The sequence below is a fragment of the Chlorocebus sabaeus genome, chromosome 7 (genome assembly GCF_047675955.1).
Source record: "Chlorocebus sabaeus isolate Y175 chromosome 7, mChlSab1.0.hap1, whole genome shotgun sequence".
NCBI classification, from domain to species: Eukaryota; Metazoa; Chordata; class Mammalia; order Primates; family Cercopithecidae; genus Chlorocebus; species Chlorocebus sabaeus.
In genome coordinates, this window is record NC_132910.1 from 26098667 (window position 1) to 26121781 (window position 23115).

Below are 23115 nucleotides of genomic sequence, written 5' to 3' on the forward strand. Positions count from 1 at the left end.
CCATTTATGAAAATAACAACCTATGGTTTCCATTTCCAAGTCATTCACTCCCAGAAGGGATACAGAGGCCAGCATGCTGCACATTTTCAGCTCATTGCTAAAGAATGAATTTTCAAGTCACCATCACTTACATCTAACTATGGATCTTAAGGAGGAAACTTGGTCATAGCTTGTGAAAGAGCCTTGTAACAAAAGCAGAAGTAAGAGCAGCTGAATTCCCAGTCCGTCAGTGAATATACTGATGAATTTCCAGGGAAAGTGGATGGTGAACCTCCATGGCAAGCAAAGTGCCTTCTCCATTCCACACAGACTCACTGTTTCTCAGGTGTTAACAACTGAGTATGCTTCTTTCTGGGGAGATATTTGATCCATGGGAATTCTTTAAAAATTTTATTTAGATCCCTTCAGCTAAGAATCTCTGTTTCTGAGAAGGACAGGCCACATGTTTTACAAGGTAGAGAAGAATGCTATGCTGTGGTTAGAATGGTTCAGAATACAATGTGCAGTACTTGTGTAGATACTAATTCAAACAAACCAACCAGAAAAGGTCACTTATGAGATAATCAGGGAAATTTGACACTGACTGGACACTAGATAATATTTTAAAAAGTTATAGATATTTTAAAGTATGATAATGATATTGTGGTTTAGGTTAAAAAACAGGGTCTATATCGTGTGTGTATGTGTGTGTGTGTGTGTAATTATGTATAAAATTGATGTATCTGATGTTTGCTTTGAAATAATCCAACGAGAAGGAGGATAGAAAGAAGTGATGAAATGAGAAGGAGGATACAAAGAAGTGATGAAAAGGCATGGATGAAATAAGGTTGGCTACATATTGATAATTGCTGAAGCTGATGGTGGGTATATCAAAGTTCATTATGTTGTCCTCTCTAGTTCGTATATGTTTAAACATGTCCGTAATAATAGGAGGAAAGAATAGAAAAAGAAAGAAGAGAGGAGGGAGGAAAGTCAAGAAAGAGAAAGATGGCTTAGGAATTAGCTGGTCTTGAGTTTAAGAGCTGTTTTTGCCAGATAACTATGAAAAGCACTTAACACGGTGCTGGTATGTAAGCAACATGCAATAAAATTACTTATTATTATGCAACTGACAAGAATAAAATAGCCTGTCCACCAGTTGTATTGAAATTTATACATCTAATGATTTTTAAACTTATGGATGTTCTCCAATTCAATTTCGTTCAACAAACATTCATGGACATACAGGAACACACAGGAGAATAGGATGTGCTAGATTGCAAAATCCTCAAGTTGCCCCCAAGCTGTGGAGCCAATTAACCATAACACAAAGTGCTACTACTGTACCAGAAAGCAACAGTGGCTAGCCAATTCAAAGGTCAAGAGTTTTCAAACGGGTCTTTTAAAAGAGAGACTCTTTTTTACCTATCTAATTGGAACTTTTTTTTTTTTTTTTTTTTGAGACGGAGTCTCACTCTGTTGCCCAGGCTGGAGTGCAGTGGCCGGATCTCGGCTCACTGCAAGTTCTGCCTCCCGGGTTTACGTCATTCTCCTGCCTCAGCCTCCCGAGTAGCTGGGACTACAGTCGCCCGCTACATCGCCCGGCTAATTTTTTTGTATTTTTTAGTAGAGACGGGGTTTCACCGTGTTAGCCAGGATGGTCTCGATCTCCTGACCTCGTGATCCGCCCGCCTGGGCCTCCCAAAGTGCTGGGATTACAGGCTTGAGCCACCGCGCCCGGCCGGAACATTTTTTTAAAGAAAGAAATTGTACCTAGCATGGGTAACAGTAAAGAGAAACCGAGACTCAAATCCATTGGTGATGGGTAAATTAGTACTGCTTTCCTTGAGGACAATTTAGCACTATACAAAACACAAAAGCAAATGAAAACACAATGTATAAGTCTTAAATTCAGTAATTACATTGCTAATGGTTTTTCCTAAGGAAATAATTCACGTTAAATAAAGACATTTAGCTACAAAATGGCTTGAGTTTAAAAATATATATAGATTACCTAAATAACTGACAATAGAGGATTAAGTACATTGAACTATCTTCATGCAACAAAATACTATTCAGCCATTAAAAGATGATATTCAAACATATGTAAAAACCTATCCATATAGTCAAAAGGTGAATAAGTAGAGAGTTGCTCACAATTTCCTTAAGGCAACACTTTTCTTAATTTTTCCTTATTTGTATTTTCGAAGCTTTCTAAAAGCACATTTTATCTGTTGCAACAAGAAAAAAGAGGTGACTCATGTATTTCTTTTGTAAACTGTAATTTGGCTACCAAACTTCTAGATTATTTACACGTTTTCTCCCAGCACCTACCCTTTCCTTCACACTTGGAACAAATAGAAACAAACAATCATTTAGGGCTTCTGAAACACAGGAATTTTATATCATTCATCTTTGTAATCCTGGTGCCTAATACAGAATTTAACGAATATTCAACAAATGTTAAAAGACTGAATGAATCAATCTATAAATGAACAAGAAAAAAACTCTTTATATTCAGAAATCCCAGGAGCAATTTCTAGTGGAAAATAATAAAATATGTTTAATTCATTTCTAAAATCCCATCCATGGGTTTTCTTCATGGGCAGTAATAGGAGGCCTTAATCTCTTCTAATGATGGGAACTAAACAAATAAAAATAAAAATAAAAAATCTCTAAATCTTATAGAGATTCTGCATCTGCAACCTGAGGATGGTAGTATCTCCTTCTCGGGGTTATTGTAAAACTTATTTATTTTTAAAAAGAGCACATGACTTGGCACATGCTATACAATGTGCAGTCCAATTGCACGCCTCCTCACTATCACTTATAATTTAACCCATTATTCTCCAATTCCACTCACAGAGGGAGTTCCAATTCCTTTGAAACCCTGCTGAGGCCTTCAAACATCCCCATAGGCTGGGGGCTGCGGCCCAGGCTCCTTCTGCTAAGCCTAGTTTCACATGCTGGTGTCAGTTGGCAAAAGGAGGTTACTGTCCTCACAGGTGGAGGCAAAGTATGGGGAGGAGGTATCCTAAGCCAAGCCAGCTCCCAAACCAAGCAGAGCATACACTGCTCCTCTTCCTGCCCACCCCAGCAACCTACAGGTCACAGGTTGGTGGGTGTGAACCAAAGTGAGCCTGAAGAAGCATTTGCCTGACCTTCACAGTTTTTAATAATTGAATCAAGGTAGTTCATATTAAACCTGAATTTTCTTCTTCCATTGAAAGAGCGGAAGATCTGCCAAGACAGATCTAAAATACTTTCCTAGCAACAACTGGCTGAAACTAAGAAGCAAGTGACCCCTTTAAGTGCCCCAGAACCCATGAGACTTCCTGCACTTATCTATTTTAACTACTCAGGCCCTAACAGGTATTTGAGTTTGTGATCTGTAAAAAGAGACTCAGAAACCAGATAAATGCTCACAAAACTATCTACTAAACAATAAAGGCTGCTATAAAGAAAAAGGACACTCCTGTTCATTCATAATACAATGAATATTTATTAAGACTATGTGTTTGACACAGGTGCAAGACTCAAGACACTGAAGGCTCTAAGATAACAGACACAGGTATTATCATTAACCTCAAGGAGATCACATTCTGGGAAGATAGACACATACTTTTATTTTCTTTTTCTTTTTCTTTTTTTTTTTTTTTTTTTGAGACAGAGCCTCAGTCTGTTTCCCAGGCTAGAGGGCAGCAGCGCAATCTAGGCTCACTGCAGCCTCTACCCCCCAGGTTCAAGCGATTCTCATGCCTCAGCCTCCCGAGTAGCTGGGATTATAGGTGCCTGCCACCATGCCTGACTAATTTTTGCATTTTTAGTAGAGATGGGGTTTCACTGTGTTGACCAGGCTGGTCTTGAACTCCTGACCTCAAGTGATACACCCGTCTCAGCCTCCCCAACTGCCAGGATTACAGGCACGTGCCACCAATCCTGGCCTGACACACAAATCTTTAAGGTACAGCATAATATGTACAACAACGATGATAATGCAGAAGTAATAGGATAATCAACTCTGCCTAGTGGCAAAGACTTCATGGAGAAATTGAGATTTGCCATGAGTTCTTAATGAGGAATAAATGATTTTTAAAAGCATCAGTTAATAACTTTTATAAAAAACAAAAAAAAGTGTAAACAAGATAATAATCATAATATGTTAATTGTTTCAACAGTGGATAATATTTATGTGGTTATAATAATGTCAATATTGATAATTTAACAAAATATGTTCATAAATTCAGGGCCAGTAATTAGCCCACATATACCATATGGGATAACTGGTTGTGACTAATCAGTGTGTGCTGTGCCAGTTCTTGAATGTTTTGAGTATCGGTCCTGGAATTATGAGAGAAGATAAGGTCAGCAGATAAAGTCTAAACCTGACAAGTCAAGAAGTAGCATTATAAGGAAATGATTTGCAGTAAACAGTTGAATACCAGAAGAAACATCAAAAAGAGTCAAAAGTGGTTAGTAGAGAGGCAGAAAAGTATGGTGCAAAGATCTGCTATTTATTGTTATAAGCCTCTTAGTACTGATTTTTTAAATTAAAAAATGTATATTTATCATTTTATTAAAAATATAATTAATTTTTAAGAAAAGGATAAATAAAGTCATAGTTAACCAGGGCATTCTTAAAAAAAAAAAAAAGAAGAGAGGAAGAACTTGTAGTAAGCAAAAGGAATACCTTGTTAAAAGACATGGCATGAAACAACACAACTTTTCCTGCTTGTTTGGTGGGTGGGTAGGGATTGTGATGGAAGAGGAGGCTGGCAAGCAAGTAGGCAACAAAAGGCCTAAAAGCCATGTGGATTATTTGGGGTTCTGTTATGCAGTTAAGTTGAGACCACTGAAAAGTTTTAAGTTAGAAGCAACAGAATCATCTTTTTATTTTTTCCATTTTGAAAAGGCTACTTTAATATCAGCATGGGTGATTCAGACACACCTAAACCAAGATTGTAGCTCCAGGTATGCAGAAAAGAAGAAAGGCCTATAGGGGATAGGCATAAATGAAATATGAAAGACCTGGTGACTGGAAGTGGAAAAAAGGAGTCTGGGATGACCCCAGAGTCTGCTGCTTGAATAACTGTCTGGATTGTGGTACCAATCACAAAGATACAAGGTACACAGAAGGGAAACAGGTTGGGTATAGAGAGGAATTCAGTTTGGGTCACTGACTTTGAGATGACTGTGGCTCATCTAGAAGACAGTAGATGAGGTGTAGATCCAGAACTTTGGAGCAAAGTCAAGCTACAGGTTCTATTTTAGGGAATCATGGAAAATAAACTGGAATTTAATTCCATGAGAATAGACTTCTCAAAAAAAAAGGCAATGTGAAAAGAAAAGGCTGATTAAGAGCAGAATTCTGAAAATCCAGTGAAATAAGAACGTTTAAAGGAACGTACATTATTAAAATAATCATCTTTATCAGGGAAAGTATGAATTATATTTTAAAGAAAATGAAGGAAAATATGATACTCAGCTGTAGAAAACATAGTAAGATTTCCACTCAAAAACATCATAGGTTATGTTAAAATTTAGAATTAATGAAAACTAAAAGTTTAAAATTTCCCACCAATTAACTCTCAGCTCCCCAGAAATCATCCTCTGGGAAAGTTCATCAAGCTTGTATTTAAAATTTCAGCACAGAAATTACAATCTCTTCCAAAATATGCCATTTCAAGGAGACAATTCATCAATTCTTTCAATCATGATCATTCATTCATTCAAAAAAATTAACCACCTACTTCTAAAGCTCTAAATGCTTCTTTATATTGAGCTGGTTTTTTGCCTTCCTGTTATTTTAGTCTGCTCCTTGGAGTCACCTAAAATAAGTCTAAGCTCTCTTTTCCTTGACAGATTCTCATATACTTGAAGCCAGCTATCAAGTCTTCCTGAAAGAATTTCACTTCTTCAGGCTAAACATCCTGGTTCCTTCAATCATATTTTATGGTATCATCAAGACCCCTCACAAGCCTTGTCATCCTGTTCTAAATGCAAAGTCAAAATAAAGTGCCATCCCACATGGTCTGGTAGAGATAGAATAAAGTGGGGCTTTCAGACCCTACACTGGGAGCTCCCCATAACATAGCAGCCCTTTTTGCCTGTCACATTAATACCGGGGTTTTATTCTCCTTACCATAAAATGAAGCTCCTCTATCTTTTATGATGCTGGAAAGCAATGTATTTATGGTTTTCTTTTTTCATTGCTGTAGTTCTGTTTTGTTGCATTTTTTTTACCTTAAGAAAATGGTTTTTACACTTTTTCCTTTTACATTTTTTTTTATCGGATTTCACCTATCAGTCAAATATTTCACAGTCTTTTTGTTGTCTGATTCTTTCATTCAACCTATCGTCCATACCTCCCTGCTTTGCATGACCTGAAGAATTTCTCAAGTGCATTAAAGCAATAAAAACAAAATAAAATAATGTTAACTGCATTTGCTAAGTGACTAGAAATTAGTCCCTATTTCTGGGGATAGTTTTAAAACATCAACTCCACTCATAAAATTAAAGACAAAAGGAAAATAAACCCAATTCTACTTCAGTGAATCATGGCTGTATTTACTTTTATGCATTTTGAGATTCTCAAGTTAAATATTACAGAATGTATTAAAAGTATTATCCCCATCAGTCAGCACGGGGAATGAAGTCAGCGTAAACAATACGAGCATTCAAAAAGAGGCAGCCTGACAAGGAGCATGACACGCTGTCTCAAAGTCACTGCTAATGCTGAGGTAAGTAGTACACCAGCTGGGTCAACTATTTAAAAAGATCATATATGACCAACTTAAACAGTCATGTATGTTGTATTTGCCTCATCTCTGAGCCAAATTTTCCATTTTTAGAGCCAAGTGCATTTTGTATTTTAAAAATAAATATAATATCACAAAATGTCCATTCATTTATATTCTCATGATTTAGGACATCTTCCTAGATACACTCCAAACTTCCACTTATGTATACTAAATCCAGTGATTCCTTGTCATATCGTATCATTTAAGATTAGAATCACATTCCATGTCTCATTAGAAAATCTAGCTTTAAGTCAAAGAAGAATTTATCAACCTATGAACATAAACAGAAATTAGAAGAATATTTCATAGTCATGCCACTATAATTTTATTTATATTAAAGAGAAGCAGTGCAGAGTAATGGAGAAAAGGCAACTTTGGGGTCCAATGAAGCTGTTTTTGAATCCTAAGACCTTTTAAGCATCACATTTATAATTAGGATAGAGTTTCTCAACCACTGAGCTTCAGGGTCCTCTTCTGTAAACCGAGGCCCATAATACCTAACTTACATGGCCTGGTAAAAATTTAGCTGTGTGCTTAAAACAAGGTGGAGGGTAGAAATTATGAATTTTGAACCTAGGTAATGCCTTGCACAGGGTAAGCGCTCAAAAAATAGTAGCTGTAAGTGACCAGAAGTAAAAGAACAAAAATTTAAATTACCCTGGTAAGAAACTAGATTCGCAGCCTCATAAGTGGATATTGACAAATTTCTACATTTATACTGTGATTTCACTGTGTATAAAATATGTTTCTGATATACACTATGAAAGATGAATACACATATATATGCATACATTGAACAGTATGCTTTTTCCTATGTACTTAATGAGACAAAACTATATCTTGGTCTATCTGCATGTTCTTTCTAATTTGTGAAAAAAAATTGAAGTTAATATGCCTCAGCTAATTAATAGAAATATGACATCTTCTATATGCATAGTTCTTTGTGTTTTCAAAATAGTTCGGCCAGTGACTCAGCATACCATTTATGTCAGTTGGGATTACTGATTCAGTTGGTTGGTTAAATGATTCAATAATACAAATATAGCTGATAAAGTCAGATTATAGAGAGTAATAACTAAAAATCAAGTGAATTACAAATCATATCTCTAATTTGTAAAAAATAAAGTTTTTAAGTTTAAATCAACACTAGGAGTAAAAGCAATAAGCATTTGGGGAACTTTCTTATTACATCTTCACTGTTAGGAAGAAAACAGAATTTTAAATAAGCATATTATACACGGAGTAATTTCCAAGTCCAAAAAGAGACCCTATCTAATGTGGAGTTTGAAAAAAAAAATAGGGAGTGAAAATATTGTTTAACACTGGGTTTGTGGTTACTGAGATGAAAACTGTGAAATGGGCGAAACGTGACAGTGTTGTTCTCCTTTTTTGTTAACTCCTTTTCTACTTTTTCTTCTTCTTGTCTTTTGCCCACCTATAAACCATTGTCCTCACTCTGCTTTAACATGGCCCCAAGGAGAACATAATTCTTGGACAGATTTTTCTTTCTAAATGTATTTGCTTTCAAAGCAGACCTGCAAAGAGAGAAATTATTTAACTCAAAAGAAACACTCTAAAATCTAGAGTGTCTCAACCTGGGTTTCCTTGAAAACAGAACCTGATATACAGACTAAGGGATTACCACTTTATTTGAGAGTTACAAGCTTGGGGTAGTGAGAATAAGGAAGAAAGGAAATGAAGCAAAAAAAAAAAAAAAAAGAGGGACAATAAAACGTGTGCATCTATCATGCAGTGTGTAGTTCCAAAGCGAGATGCAGAGAAACACAGAAATTTGCTCAGACAGCAAGTTCACTAGTATGTAGGCCACATGAATGGTTCAAGAAAAAGACTCACACCTTGAAGCAGTCCACTGGAAAAAAAAAAAATGAAAGAAGGAAGAATGTATCAGACCCAATCACTTTCATCACCAATTTCCTACTGGACAAAATTCACCCCACTGAGTATTAACTCTCTCAATTCTGACCCCTTAGTGACTGAGAGGCCAGAACTCATGCCCTGGGACATGGTGTTTTATCCAAGTTTCAAAGTGGAGCAACCTGGCATGGGGAGGAGCTGACCAAGAGGCAATGAAGATGGTTGAAAGACTCTTAGGAAGTGCACAATATTTGTGTCCCAACACAGTGAGCAATTTGGGTATCAGTACATCTCCTGGGAAACAGTTTTCCAGGACAAAGAGGGATTTTCCAAGTTCTCTTAAATCATGTCTTCTGGAGAACTGCCTATTCTCTAAAACTGAAAGACAGGCTTCGGGGTTTCCAGGGCCAACATGGGAAGCAGAGACAGGAGCAAAGAAAAAAAAAAGAAGAGGGTCTTTACAAATAGTGTATGTGCATTCAAATTCAGAAAAATAAAATATGAACTCCTTCTTCCTCCAACGTAAAACTCTATTCTGAATTGGTAGAAATAATATCTTGGTGTTTAGGAAAGGCTAAAAGTGATTGATAATACGGTTTTTAACTCATAAAAGTACTTCACAATCTTATATTTTTACAACCCAGAAGGGAAAGTAATTTAACAACCTGTCATATACAAACTAATTCAGGTATCTGAAAACTGTCAACATGACAATGCCTTTGCCGGTAAATCACCACTTTTTTTTACTATTACCATTATTAAATTTGTGACAAATTGATTGAATGACTAAATTTAATAGGAACTCCAAAATAACCTGAAGCTAGTTTCTCAGAAATCATCAGTTGTCAAAATTTGACTTTTTGATTCCCATTCTTTTATAGTAAGGCCAAACCAGGCAGTTAGACATTGTGACAATTTGAATGAAAAGTTTTGGGCTCACCGAATTTCCATAGTAATTCAAAGAGAGGAGGTGACAGAACCAAAGAAAAAGGACAATTTGTTTTCAAGGAGGATTATCCAAGTGCAAAGTGAGGTGAAACTGTGGCATTGGTTTCTGGATCTAGTGATAACACGGTCTCTGACCCATGAGGAAATAGTCATCAAACTTTAATAATGGTAAAGAAAAGAACACAAGATTTCAGAGTAGATGTTCACCCAACCTGAAAAAGCCCCAGTACTTAAACCCTTTGAATGAGTTAAAGTAAGCCAACACAACTTAGCATTGAATCTGTTATCATCTTTATCAATAAAACCATTTGCAGAGACTAGGAATATAAAGAAAGAAAGATTAGACAGAATATTTTAGGCATCAGGTATTCAGAACATAAATTATATTGGAATTCCAAAAAGTGGCAATGTGTTAAGCTGGAGAAATCAAAAAGAAAAGTTTCATAGAAGAACTTAAAAACTGAGGACCAACGGAAATGACATAGAAATGAGCTTGGTGTCTTTGGGAGACAATGAGTAAAGCTGTTCAGCTGGAGTGACGAATTATACAAAAAAGTATTAAGAAACAATGGCCTTCTTGGTGTGTTTGGTGTGACTATGAAATAATTCAATTGATTTTGTTGTGTGGCCTATGAAAAGAAGACTCATTAAGAAATAGTCACAACACATATTGCCAGTTGAAGCTTCTCGAGGCCTGCCCACCACATCCTGAAAGACAGATTCCCAATTAAGAATCTGACTAGTATAGAAAACCACTCACTAAGTATTTGATAGTGAAGACAACTGCTGTGTGGAAATCACTAAGAGTGACGTGTGTATTCTTTGTTATGTTTCTGCAAAGGCAAATGGAAGTGAAGTTTATTATTTTGTGTGTAGTCTCATCTCATATCTCAACCAAACTTCCAATCACTCTTCTGACCCTCCATTACATGATGATTGTCTTTTACCTAAAAATGAGCAGGGATTTTCCTCACAGAAGTCTTCAATCACAGGATGGCAGTGTTACAGATAACTATCTACTGATGTAACAGTATTTGAAATTTTTGTCAATGTCATTTACCTATTGTAGTTGCGCTTTATTTTTCCCCTTCATAGTAAGCTATCAGTCTGTCATTCTTATTTTAATAGATGGTAAGATCTGAAATATGCAATGTCTTTAACGCAAAAACTAAGCCTGAGGCATAGAATTGGTGCTGTATTCCAAGATGAGGACCATAAGAGAACATAGTTACTGAATTCAATTTTGGGGGAAAAACTCAATTGTCTTTTTAAAAATTCTTCATTATTGGTTTCCCAGGTTCCAAGTGGCCTGTGTCTTCTGTCCTTCCCAGGGAAATCTACTGAGAGTTTCTTATTCTGAAATTTTATCTTTCAACCTCAAAAACATTGCCAAAGTGCAGTAATATCATCCTGTACTCATAAGAACCTAAGAAAACTTGATGATCATAGCCCACTCCCTACCCCCCTTAAGAATCACCTTTACACAACTCCATTTATGTACCATCCAGACCACACGTGTGTACAGGCAGGGGAAGCTCACCACATCCCAAGGCAGGTGGCTCCACTTTTTTCAAAGCTCCATTTGGGAAAAAATGTCTTCCACATGAAGGTAAGTGCTGCCTTCCTGGAATTTTAGTTCACTAATATAAGCTGTATTCTCTGAACTATACAGGGGAAACCTTGGTTGAAATAACTTTTCACATATTTGAAGTTGATTCTCATAAGCCAAATCTTGTCTCTTTTCCATCCACAACCCCAATTTCTAGTCTCTCAGTCACGTGTGTGTGTGTGTGTGGCTTCAGTTACCAATAATCTCTTGTCCCTTGTCTTTCAAGAGCACCAATCATTTCCTCATCGCTCACTCAAGAGTGGCCTCTTCTTTAGCCTCATCCTTCTTCACATCCACATTAGAGTATTTGATATGGTTGACTTTCCCAAATCTTCCATCTAAAATCCACCCCCATTCTTGGCCTCCTACTTATCCTCTCCTTTTTATTCAACTTCGCCAGCTCTTTTGCTGACTCCCACACCATAAATATGTGTGCCACAAATAATCTACCTCTGTCTTTTTTTTTTCACTGTTTTGTCATGGTAAAATACATATAACAAAAAATTTATTATCCTAACCTTTTTTAAGGTATCATTAAATACATCCACGTTGTGCAACCATCGCCACCACGTATCTCCAGAATTCTTTTCATCTTGCAAAACTAAAACTCTATACCCATTAAACAATAACTCCCTACTTGCCCCTCCTCCCAGCTCCCATTCTGCTTTCCGTCTTTATGACTTTGTCTCCGTCACAGACATGACCAAAAAAGTCAGAGTCATTTTCATTTTTGTAACGTCACATAGTCTCACAAAACATCCATGGAATCAATATTTGATCAAACATTTACTGAGGATTTATTGCATGCATGCACTGTGCTAGACCCTGAAATTATAATCAGTAAAATGATTCAGGTGTATTTCCAGCCCTATTTTCTTTTTTTCATTTCAGATTCAGGGGTACATGTGCAGGATATGCAGGTTTGTTACATAGGTAAACATGTACCACAGTGGTTTGCTACACACATCATCCCATCACCTAGATATTAAGCTCAGCATCCATTATCTATTCTTCCTGATGCTCTCCCTATCTCCCAACAGACCCCGGTGTGCGTTGTTACTCACCATGTGTCCTTGTGTTCACATCATTCAGCTCCCGCTTATAAGTGGGAACGATGGTGTTTGGTCTTCTTTTCCTGCATTAGTTTGCTGAAGATAATGGCTTCCAACTTTTTCATGTCCATGCGAAGGACATGATCTCATTCCTTTTTATGGCTGCATAGTATTCCATGGTGTATATGTACCACATTTTATTTATCCAGTCTATCATTGATGGGCATTTAGGCTGATTCCATATCTTTGCTATTGTGAATACTGCTGCACTAAACATATGCATGCATGTATCTTTATAGTAGAATAATTTATATTCCTTCGGGTGTATACCCAGTAATGGGATTGTTGGGTTAAATGGTAGTTCTGCCTCTAGGTCTTTGAGGGAGAGTCAGACTGTCTTCCACAATGGTTAAACTAGTTTACACTCCCAACAACAGTGTGAAAGCATTCCTTTTTCTCTGAAACTCCACCAGCATCTGTAGTTTTCTGACTTCTTAATAATAGCCAATCTGACTGGTGTGAAAATGGTATCTCATCATGGTTTTGATTTGCATTTCTCTAATGATCGGTGATATTGAGCTTTTCTTCATGTGTTTCTTGGCCACGTGTATGTCTTTTGAGAAGGGTCTGTTCATATCCTTTTCCCATTTTTAATAGAGTTTTTTGTTTTCTTCTTGTAAATTTGCTTAAGTTCCTTGTAGATTCTGGATATTGGACCTTTGTCAGATTGATAGATTGCAAAGTTTTTCTCCCATTCTGCAGGTTGTCTGTTCAGTCTGATAATAGTTTCTATTGCTGCACAGAAGTTCTTTAGTTTAATTAGATCCCATTTGTCAATTTTTGCTTTCATTGCAATTGCTTTTGGTGTTTTTGTCACGAAATCCTTGTCCATGCCAATGTCCTGAATGGTATTGCCTAGATTTTCTTCTAGGTTTTTATAGTTTTGGGTTTCACATTTAAGTATTTAATCCATCTTGAGTTATTTTTTGTACATAGTGTAAAGAAGGGGTCCAGTTTCAATTTTCTACATATGACTAGCCAGTTCTCCCAGCACCATTTATTAAATAAGAAATCCATTCTCCATTGCTTGTTTTTGTCAGGTTTGTTGAGGATCAGATGGTTCTATCTGTGTGGTTTTATCTCTGAGCTCCCTATTCTCCTCCATTGGTCTCTGTGTCTGTTCTTGTACCAGTACCATACTGTTTTGGTTACTGTAGCCTTGCAGTATAGTTTGAAGTTGGGTAGAATGATGCCTCCAGCTTTGTACTTTTTGTTTAGGAATATCTTGGGGCTATTTGGCTCTCTCTCTTTTTTTTTTTTTTTTTTTTTTTTTTTTTTTTTGGTGCCATATGAAATTTAAAATAGTTTTTTCTAATTCTGTGAAGAATGTCAATGGTAGTTTAATGGGAATAGCATTTAATCTATAAATTACATTGGGCAGTATGACCATTGTCATGTTACTGATTCCTCCTGTCCATGAGTATGCAATGTTTTCCCATTCGTGTCCTCTCTGACTTCTTTGAGCAGTGATTTGCAGTTCTACCTGAAGAGGTCCTTCACTTCCCTTGTTAGTTATATTTCCAAGTATTTTATTCTTTTTGTAGCAGTTGTGAATGGGAGTTCATTCCTGATTTGGCTCTTGGCTTCACTGTTGTTGGTGTATATGATGAATGCTAGGGATTAGGCTGGCGTGGTGGCTCACTCCTGTAATCCCTGCACTTTGGGAGGCCAAGGCACATGGATCACTTGAGGTCAGGAGTTCAAGACCAGCCTGGCCAACATGATGAAAACCTGTCTCTACTAAAATACAAAAATTAGCTGGGTATGGTGGCGGGCACCTACAATCCCAGCTACTCTGGAGGCTGAGGCAGGAGAATTGCTTGAACCTGGGAGGTACAGGTTGCAGTGAGCCGAGATAGTGCCACTGCGCTTCAGCCTGGTTGACAGAGCAAGATTCCCTCTCAAAAAAAAAAAAAAAAAAAGAATGCTAGGAATTTTTGCACATTGATTTTGTAACCTGAGCCTGCTGAATTTGCTTATCAGCTTAATAAGCTTTTGGTCTGAGATGATGGGGTTTTCTACATATAGGATCTTGTCATCTGCAAACAAAGATAATTCAACTTTCTCTCTTCCTATTTGCATATGCTTTATTTCTTTCTCTGGCCAGGATATCCAATACTATATTGAGTAGGAGTGGTGAGAGATGGCATCCTTGTCTTGTGCTGCTTTCTGAGGGGAAGCTTGCAGCCTTTGCCCATTCAGTATGATACTGGCTGTGGGTTTGTCATATATGGCTCTTACTATTTTGACATATGTTCTTTCAATATGTAGTTTATTGAGTTTTTAACATGAAGAGATGTTGAATTTTATCAAAGGCCTTTTCTGCATCTATTGAGATAAGCATGTGATTTTTGTCTTTAGTTCTGTTTATATGATGAATCACATTTATTGATTTGCATATGTTGAACCAACCTTGCATCCCAGAGTTGAAGCCAACTTGGTTGTCATGGATAAGCTTTTTGATGTGCTACTGGATTTGGTTTGCCAGTTTTTTGTTGATTTTTGCATAGATATTCATCAAAGATATTGGCCTGAAGTTTTCTTTTTTTGTTTTTGTATCTCTGCCAGGTTTTGGTATCAGGATGATACTGGCCTCATAGAATGAGTTAGGAAGTAATCCCTCCTTTTTAATTTTTTGGAATAATTTCAGTTGAAATGGTACCAGGTCGTCTTTGTACCTCTGGTAGAATTCAGCCATGAATCTGTCAGGTCCTGGGCTTTTTTTGGTTGGTAGGCTATTTATTACTGCTTCAGTTTCAGAATTCATTATTGGTCTGTTCAGGGATTCAATTTCTTCCTGAGTTAGTCTTGGGAAGGTGTATGTTTCCAGGAATTTATCCATTTATCTTAGATTTTCTAGTTTATGTTCATAGAGGTGTTTATAATATTCTCGGATGTTTGTGTGTATTTCTGTAGGTCAGTGATGATATCCCCCTTATAATTTCTGATTGTGTTTGTTTGATTCTTCTCTCTTTTCTTCTTTATTAGTCTAGCTAGCTATTTTATTAATTTTTTCAAAAAACAGTTTCTGGATGTATTGATTTCTTGAAGGGTTTTGCATGTCTCTATCTCCTTCAGCTCAGCTCTGATCTTGGGTATTTTTTGTCTTCTGCTAGCTTTGGGGTTTGTTTGCTCTTGGTTCTCTAGTTCTTTTAGTTGTAATGTTAGGGTGTTAACTTGAGATCTTTCTAGATTTTTTGATGTGTCAAGTCCTATTTTCTAAGCAGGTGAATACCTAAACTGGCTAGTAATTGGAATTTCCTGCAGAATCTTTTTTTTGTAATAAACTTTTTATTTTGGAGCAATTTTATACTTACAAAAAAGTTACAAAGTGCAGGGAATTTTTACACACCCTTTACCACCTTTCAGCTTCCTCTAATGTTATCATCTCATATCACTGTGGTAAATCTATCAGGACTAAGAAAAAACTATCACCTCACACACATAGTTCTCCTAGAGCCAGAACCTTGGGCAAGTTGCTTAATCCCTTTGTGTTTCATATCCTACTCTATAAATGGGAATAATAATGATATCAACCTAGCTCCTGTGTTAGATAAATGTTATGTGGATGAAATGAATTATTATGCTCTTAGAACAGTGCCTCTCACATAATACACAACTGTTCTGCTATTATTATTATTGTGAAGATCAAATGAGATAATGGGTAGCAAAATGCTTCTACAATTATAAACTTCCCCAAAATGTAAGTAACTACATTGATACTCTATAGAGAAGGTCAAGGAGATACCTGAATACGTAGTAACATCCTGTGTCTGTCACCCTAAGAGATGAGACCAGTTGAGTGTCAGAAACTCAGAAAGCATTTCAGTAGGAAAGTGATCGTGAACAAGTCAAGTGTAAGTGTCCTGAAAGTGCTTAATTCAGCCCTGATGACAATTTCCTGATGGTGCTACAGGCTTTCTGCACTAGAAGACAGAGGGAAGTGGTTCTCGCCTATTCTAGGATGGCCTGGACTTTGCAGCTCACTCCAAAGAGTAGAGAACAAAGATCCGTGTGTAATGTGCTTAAATTTAACTACTAAAAAATTCGGACAATTGATTGTTATGAAATCTTTATATATAATACTAAATAAGTTAGGGGTTCTAAACACTAACAACTCAGGCTGCAGTCAGCCTCCAAAGCAAAGCTATTTCTATTTCTATAGGAGCCACCAAAAGTTTGTTTTTCTGTTTAATGCTAAACATAAACCCATGAATACAACAACTTGATCATTCACCATTCATGAAAACCATTTCTGTTAAAAACAATTGTAATCACACAAGAGAGAAATATCATCTGACATCTTACCGAATTCAAGGGTATTTTAAAATAAACCACTGGAGAGTGCCCTGAGTCCATTGCCCTTCCCTCCCCAACTTAGACACTTATTTTTAAAGTTTACATTTTGACCAGTAAAATCTGCCCTGAACCAAACATGTAGCAGTCTGAATCCTCAATACAAAACATAAGAAATAGAAGAAATGCTACATGAAAAAGAAAAGTCCTTTTGTGAAAGAATCTCTAGCACTGCTAGCAGCAAGTCCCATATAACAAGGGATAGATAAACCTTCTACCACATCTCTGAATCTGGGGTCAGTGTTTTGCCAACAAGAAATACAATTGTTTTTTTACTTAACCTGTTGTCATTTTACTGACTGGGCATTTTCTACCAATAGCCACTTACATTCATTCATTCATTTAATTAATACGTTTTGAGGTCCTACTATGTGTCAGGCACTCCTTATGTAACTCTTCAAAACTAAATAAACAAGTGAATAAATCCAGTCTTGCAAAGAGGAAAATGTTATATTAGTAATTCATCCTGTTATGCAACTAGCTCATCACTTTAAAACAAGGCAACTGAATATGAATACTGTTAAACTTCCAATTCCCATTTTGTAATTAATACCTCTAGTCTATGAGTCAGGTAAGTAATATACTACATATCCTCAGGAAAGAAAATGTAGAGAATAAATGAAAGTATTTCATGGTTATTTGACCTTGTTTAATTGATGTGAATTAAGATTAAATATTGCATCTCCCTCCAACCATCTAAAAAAGTATTTCACTGTTTCTTTAAATTATAACAATTAGATATACCGTTGAAATACTAAGATTTCTTTTTTTAAGATATAAATATGCCTGGAAAGGCTAGCCATCTTGAGCAAGATAAAACATATGAATTTTAATCAAATTGCTTTCCTCTTAAATTTGACTTGAGAGCATTCTTGGACAACTTTTGTATAATTCTTTGCAGATCCAGTACCAGCTGGGGTCTGGCATAGCCTAAGATCAATAAGCATAAAAGCAGGACACGGTAGGGTTGAAAGCACATGTGGAGTCATGAAGATCAGAATTTGAGTTCTAAGCATATACTATGTTTTAGGGAAGCTACTTAATCTTTCACAGTGTTAGTTCCCACATCTGTAAAGTCTTTTTTCCCAGGTGCTGTTGTTACCCTAAGATGAACCTGGAGGACCTCCTGATTATGAGCCATCTCCAACCTAAGAAAGCCTAGCAATACATGATTAGGGAACACGGAAAAAGAAACATGAAGCAAACCAGCAAACCAGTAAACCACTCATCTGGACCTTACACAAAAGGGAGGGCCAGCTTGTCCCCAAGCTGTAGGGAATAAGGTAAAAGGAAGTCTAGATATTTCCAGAGTATTTTAACAACTTCCCCAGATAAGAGACCACATAATATTTTAAGTCTAACTTGTAATAAAAAGCATGAATTTATCTAAATTATAAAATCCCCTGCCTCCAATTCCCAGGATATCCTACAGAGATAGAACTGTATCAAGAATTCAGGATTCTGACTAATGCCCTCATTTTGGAAATCGTGCTTTCTTTTTTTTTTTTTTGAGACGGAGTCTTGCTCTGTCGCCCGGGCTGGAGTGCAGTGGCCGGATCTCAGCTCACTGCAAGCTCCGCCTCCCGGGTTCCCGCCATTCTCCTGCCTCAGCCTCCCGAGTAGCTGGGACTACAGGCGCCCGCCACCTCGCCCGGCTAGTTTTTTGTGCTTTTAGTAGAGACGGGGTTTCACTGTGTTAGCCAGGATGGTCTCGATCTCCTGACCTCGTGATCCGCCCGTCTCGGCCTCCCAAAGTGCTGGGATTACAGGCTTGAGCCACCGCGCCCGGCGGAAATCGTGCTTTCTTAACCAGACATTATTTCCTTCAAAACTGCACAAAGTTAACTTTTGGTTTGAGATATTTGGGTCTACTTACTGCTACACACAAAAAAATGATAACTATTAATTTGTTAATTTGTCCACCTTTTAATTTTTCTCCCATTTTTTCCTTCACCACAACCAAGAAAGAATTGTCACTATTAGTGAATTTTCCCCTAATCTCTGCAGCCCATAATAAATTCTCCTTTTCTGAGATCATATTTAATACGTACTATATAATTTAAACTTCCTTAAGGATTGAACTATTATACAATATTTCATTTGGAATAAACATTTCTATCCTATGTAAGTCTTTCTAGAAAGACAATAGCTTACACTTAGACTTTTCTCATTAATGTTTAATACAGTTTAGACACACTGTAAACAATATTAGACATACTCTAAAATAGTAAAATTAAAATAGTAAAAACTTTTAGGTCTGTCTTCCTCAGTATCACATGTTTAGATGTTTAGAAATAATGATAGTACTTTTCATCAACCTGCCAAGTACTGTGCCATGAGCAAAAGAGTTATGCATTTAGTTAAGTTAATGTTTTGCTAATGGCGATAGTCAGTAACCACCTTTCATGAACAAAACTCATACCAGGTCAGCCTATTTGGCAAAACCAGAGTCAGCTGCCATCTCAGCAAGGAGCTGTGTATCAAAAGTAAGTCATCATTAGCAAATCTGAAGACATTAAAGATAGGATACAAAGAGTTCTGGGAGAAAGGGAGTTTCTTACATTTTGATTATCAAAACTAGGAAAGTATGTGTCAGGGAGAGAGGGAGTGGATGTGACTATGTATGTGAGGAAACAGAAGAGTTCACATCAACATCTTTGTGATACGCTCTGAGAAGCCACTGACCTAGAAGGACTTCCTGGACTATCCCCACTGAGATTCATTCATTCAACCAGTATTTATTGAGAACCTACTATATACATAGGGACTGAGCTCTAACTGTAAACAACCCCTGCTGTCACGGAGCTTACATTCTAAGGAAACAATTCAAAGCATTTTTGAAAGTGTGGCCATGGTGGGCAAATTCCTGCCCTATTTTCCTTTGCTTGCCTCCAGTGTTGACTATTATGGCAGTTTCCTTTGATCAAAGTACAAACTCTAACACTTCAATTGGCTTAATAAACACTGATTCTAGTTCTTTTTAGACAAATACCCATGAAATAATTGAAAAATTATCTGAATATTCACAGAGGTAAAATAGTAATAATACATTGAATATTACCTGCCAATTATTCTTCTAAAATCTTTTCCTGCATTTCCTCATTTTTATCCTCAAAATAATTCTGTGTCTCTAAATGATAGTTACCTTTATTAAAATTCTATAGGTGAGAGAATTACACAAAAGGAGTTTAAGCAACTTTCTCAATGTTACAAGGCAACAAATAGAATAACAATATTTATGCATGGCTATCTGTTCTTAAGCATCTGAAGAAATTATTTTGTCCTAAGAAAACTTTCCTAAATTAATGTATTTTTCTTACATATGGAAACAACTTTTGGCATTGCATCATCATCCATTTTTCTAAAATGACAGTTTTATTTCTTTTTAATTAAGGCAATTACTTATATAATTCAAATAAGTCTGACAACCCGATTTTGATGAGATTTCCTAAAATATTAAAATTACCTTCTAAATATTTTATTTTACTCTGCTAGTGCAGTCTAACTTTTTTGTCTGATATCCATGCTAAGCAAGTGCAGTAAAGCTCTTCATTGCATAAAATTAGGATCAAAATTGGCAGGGGAAGAAGAATCTATAGAGGCATTTATTTTTTCAAGAGTAGATATGCATTTTACTTTTGCAGCTTTATTTTTTACACTTGTTCCTTTTTAACAAAACCAGTCAAATTAAAACTTTTTTTGAGGATTTTTATCTATTACCTATTTCATAACTAGTGGGAGCAGGAATTTGAGAAATGAAGGCAACAAAAAGTCTTCCCATTAATTAGTAGAACCTGATGACATTCGGGAAGTATCGAAAATCAAAATGTCAAAAAATTTTAAGAGGTATTGATAACAATTAATGATTTGTCCTGTGCTTTCCTACTGTCTGTTATAATAACTCATGCTTATTCTATGTTTTGGGCACATTTTAAGTGCTTTACATAGTAATGCATTTAATTCACATAATTGCATTGGTCCTATTACTATTAGGTTTTACAGGTGAGGAAACTGGTCCAAGTAGGTTTAAGAGACTTGCCCGAAGTTTCAGAGCCAGCAAGTCACAGCACCAGGGGGCCATGCCCCAAAGGTCTGGTTGAAAGTCCACAGGCTTGACCACTACATGACCCTGCCTCAAGATATGCTCTGCTTACCAATTTTCAGTAATTACCATGTGGGTTCTATCAGAGAGACTATGAAGCAATGTCACCCCTTCTCCATCTGCCCAAAGGAGCATCCCCTAGGTGTTGGTGCTCTAAGCAGACTAGAGAATATACAGGAGTCACCCACGTGTTCAAGGATAGAATCAGACTAGGATGTCCAGACTGACACAGGCCAGACATAGTCCAAAATAAAGCACCTGGTCTGACCAATACCAACTGAACATTATCAGCCAGGCTAGCCTGGCCCTGGGCTAGGAGAAGCAGGGTTTCCTGGAAGCAAGGAAGAGCCAGGAGTCCAAGAATCTGCCAGAGAATAGCCAGAGCCAGGGATGACACAGATGTGTGGGTAGGCAGTAGGGGAAGCAAAGGTGTAGGAGATAGCTAGGATGAGCTCACATGCTTTTTAAATAAGTCGAAAGAACTGGTTTCCAGTATTGGTTTTTCCTGTTATACGCAATGTGACATCTCTGCACTTGAGTGTCCTATGTCTCCCTAGATAGGACATTCTGCACTTGAATGTCCTATCTCTCCCTACCTAATTCAGCAACAAATATTTAGCTGCTAAGATCTCTTGAGACCAGGAGTTTAAGACCAGCCTGGCCAACATGGCAAAATCCCATCTCTTCAAAAAATACAAAAATTAGCCGGGTGTGGTGGTGAGTGCCTGTTTTCCCAGCTACTGGAGAGACTGAGACAGGAGGGTCACTTGAGCCCTGGAGGCAGAGGTTGCAGTGAGCTGAGAGATCATGCCACTGTACCCGAGCCTGAGCAAAAGAGTAAGACTCTGTCTCAAAAAAATAAAAAAATTAAAAAAGAAAGAAAGAAAGAAAGAAAGAAAGAAAGAAAGAAAGAAAGAAAGAAAGAAAGAAAGAAAGAAAGAAAGAGAAAATATGGTAGAGAAATATGAGCCCTTTTTGGAAAATCTCATTTTTTGAGAAAGTAAGATTAAATGGCTCAGGATTTCTACTGACTTAGAAAACACCTTTAAATAGTTTTAGAAAATAAAACCAAATTAATGCATATAAAGAATATCAATAACACATAAACATATAATTTATATTTATATTAAATGTATTTGTACCATCTAATCTGCTTATGGTATACCTTCTTTTTATATCTCCAAACCCACTTCTGTCTTTATAAAATTTCCCAAAGAAAGTAGTACACAATTTGCATATGTTAGAATGGAAGTTATCCTGTAAAGATCCGTCTACTAAATGCCAGATGTATTTAAGGAGCATCTACATTTATAATAAACATAAGCCATTTCTAATTTACATCACATGTTGTTTTGTTTACTTTTTGAAAAGAATGTGACATAGAAAGGGCAACACCATCTAATGAAACCTCTTCATTTTACAAATGAGAAAAACAATGCCCAGAAAGTTGTAACTTACAGACATCTTAGAGTCATGAAATGGCAGAACTGGAACCAGGGCTCATGTCTGCTCAATGGCCACTCTCATCGCATTTCCACCATCTCTCTCTCACACACATACACACACACATACACACCAGTGCCTCATGCATCTTATTGCTCACATTGTTTTCAAAAAGTCAATGGAACAACACGTGACATAATTTAGGAAAGGGACTTCAAAGTAAAGTGTGTGTGACAGAAATAGGACCACTTAATGGAAACAGTGATGCCAACAAATTACATCCTTTGGCATTCTGCAAGAAGTAGAGCTTTAAGGGGATCTAGAGACCAAATTCAATTTCCCAAGCCAATCATTTAACAGGAGGGTTGTACATTTAGGTTACCCTGAGTGTACAAGAACACTAAATTAGAGTTTTGCTTTTTGTTTTTCATTTCTGTCTTTTGACAAGTTTTGAGAAGAAAATATTGTGTGATATTAAAGGGGAAAGAATGTCCATCGACTTTAAATAGTCATTTCTGCTATGACACTTCTGCTAAAACATCACCCTAATTTAGGCCCCAATTAGCTCATGCCCATATTACACCTATGAGACAATTAGGTCCTCTGGCCCACAGGCACCACCCCCTTCCTATACTGCACCTCACTGCCAGATTTATCACCTTTAAATCATTGTTTGCATCATATCACTCCCTAGTCAAGCCCTGTGATGGTGTGTGTGTGTAATAGCTTATTGATTCTTTTCCAAATATTCTAATCTGGCTTTTTCAGTTCTTCATAACGTGTCTGCCTCTCAAAAATTCTACTCTTTCCAGTAAAGCACACTCATTCACATCACCAACCCTTCACTAATGCTTTCTCCCTGGTCTCTGTTCCCTCTTTCCTCTCTACTAT

At 36.8% G+C, this 23115-nt stretch overlaps 1 protein-coding gene across 1 annotated transcript in view; it reads right to left on the reverse strand.

The window, feature by feature from the left end:
* BTC (betacellulin) overlaps positions 1-23115 on the reverse strand; it is a 51502-nt gene that overhangs the window by 26482 nt on the left and 1905 nt on the right. The gene's annotated exons all lie outside the window — the stretch shown is intronic.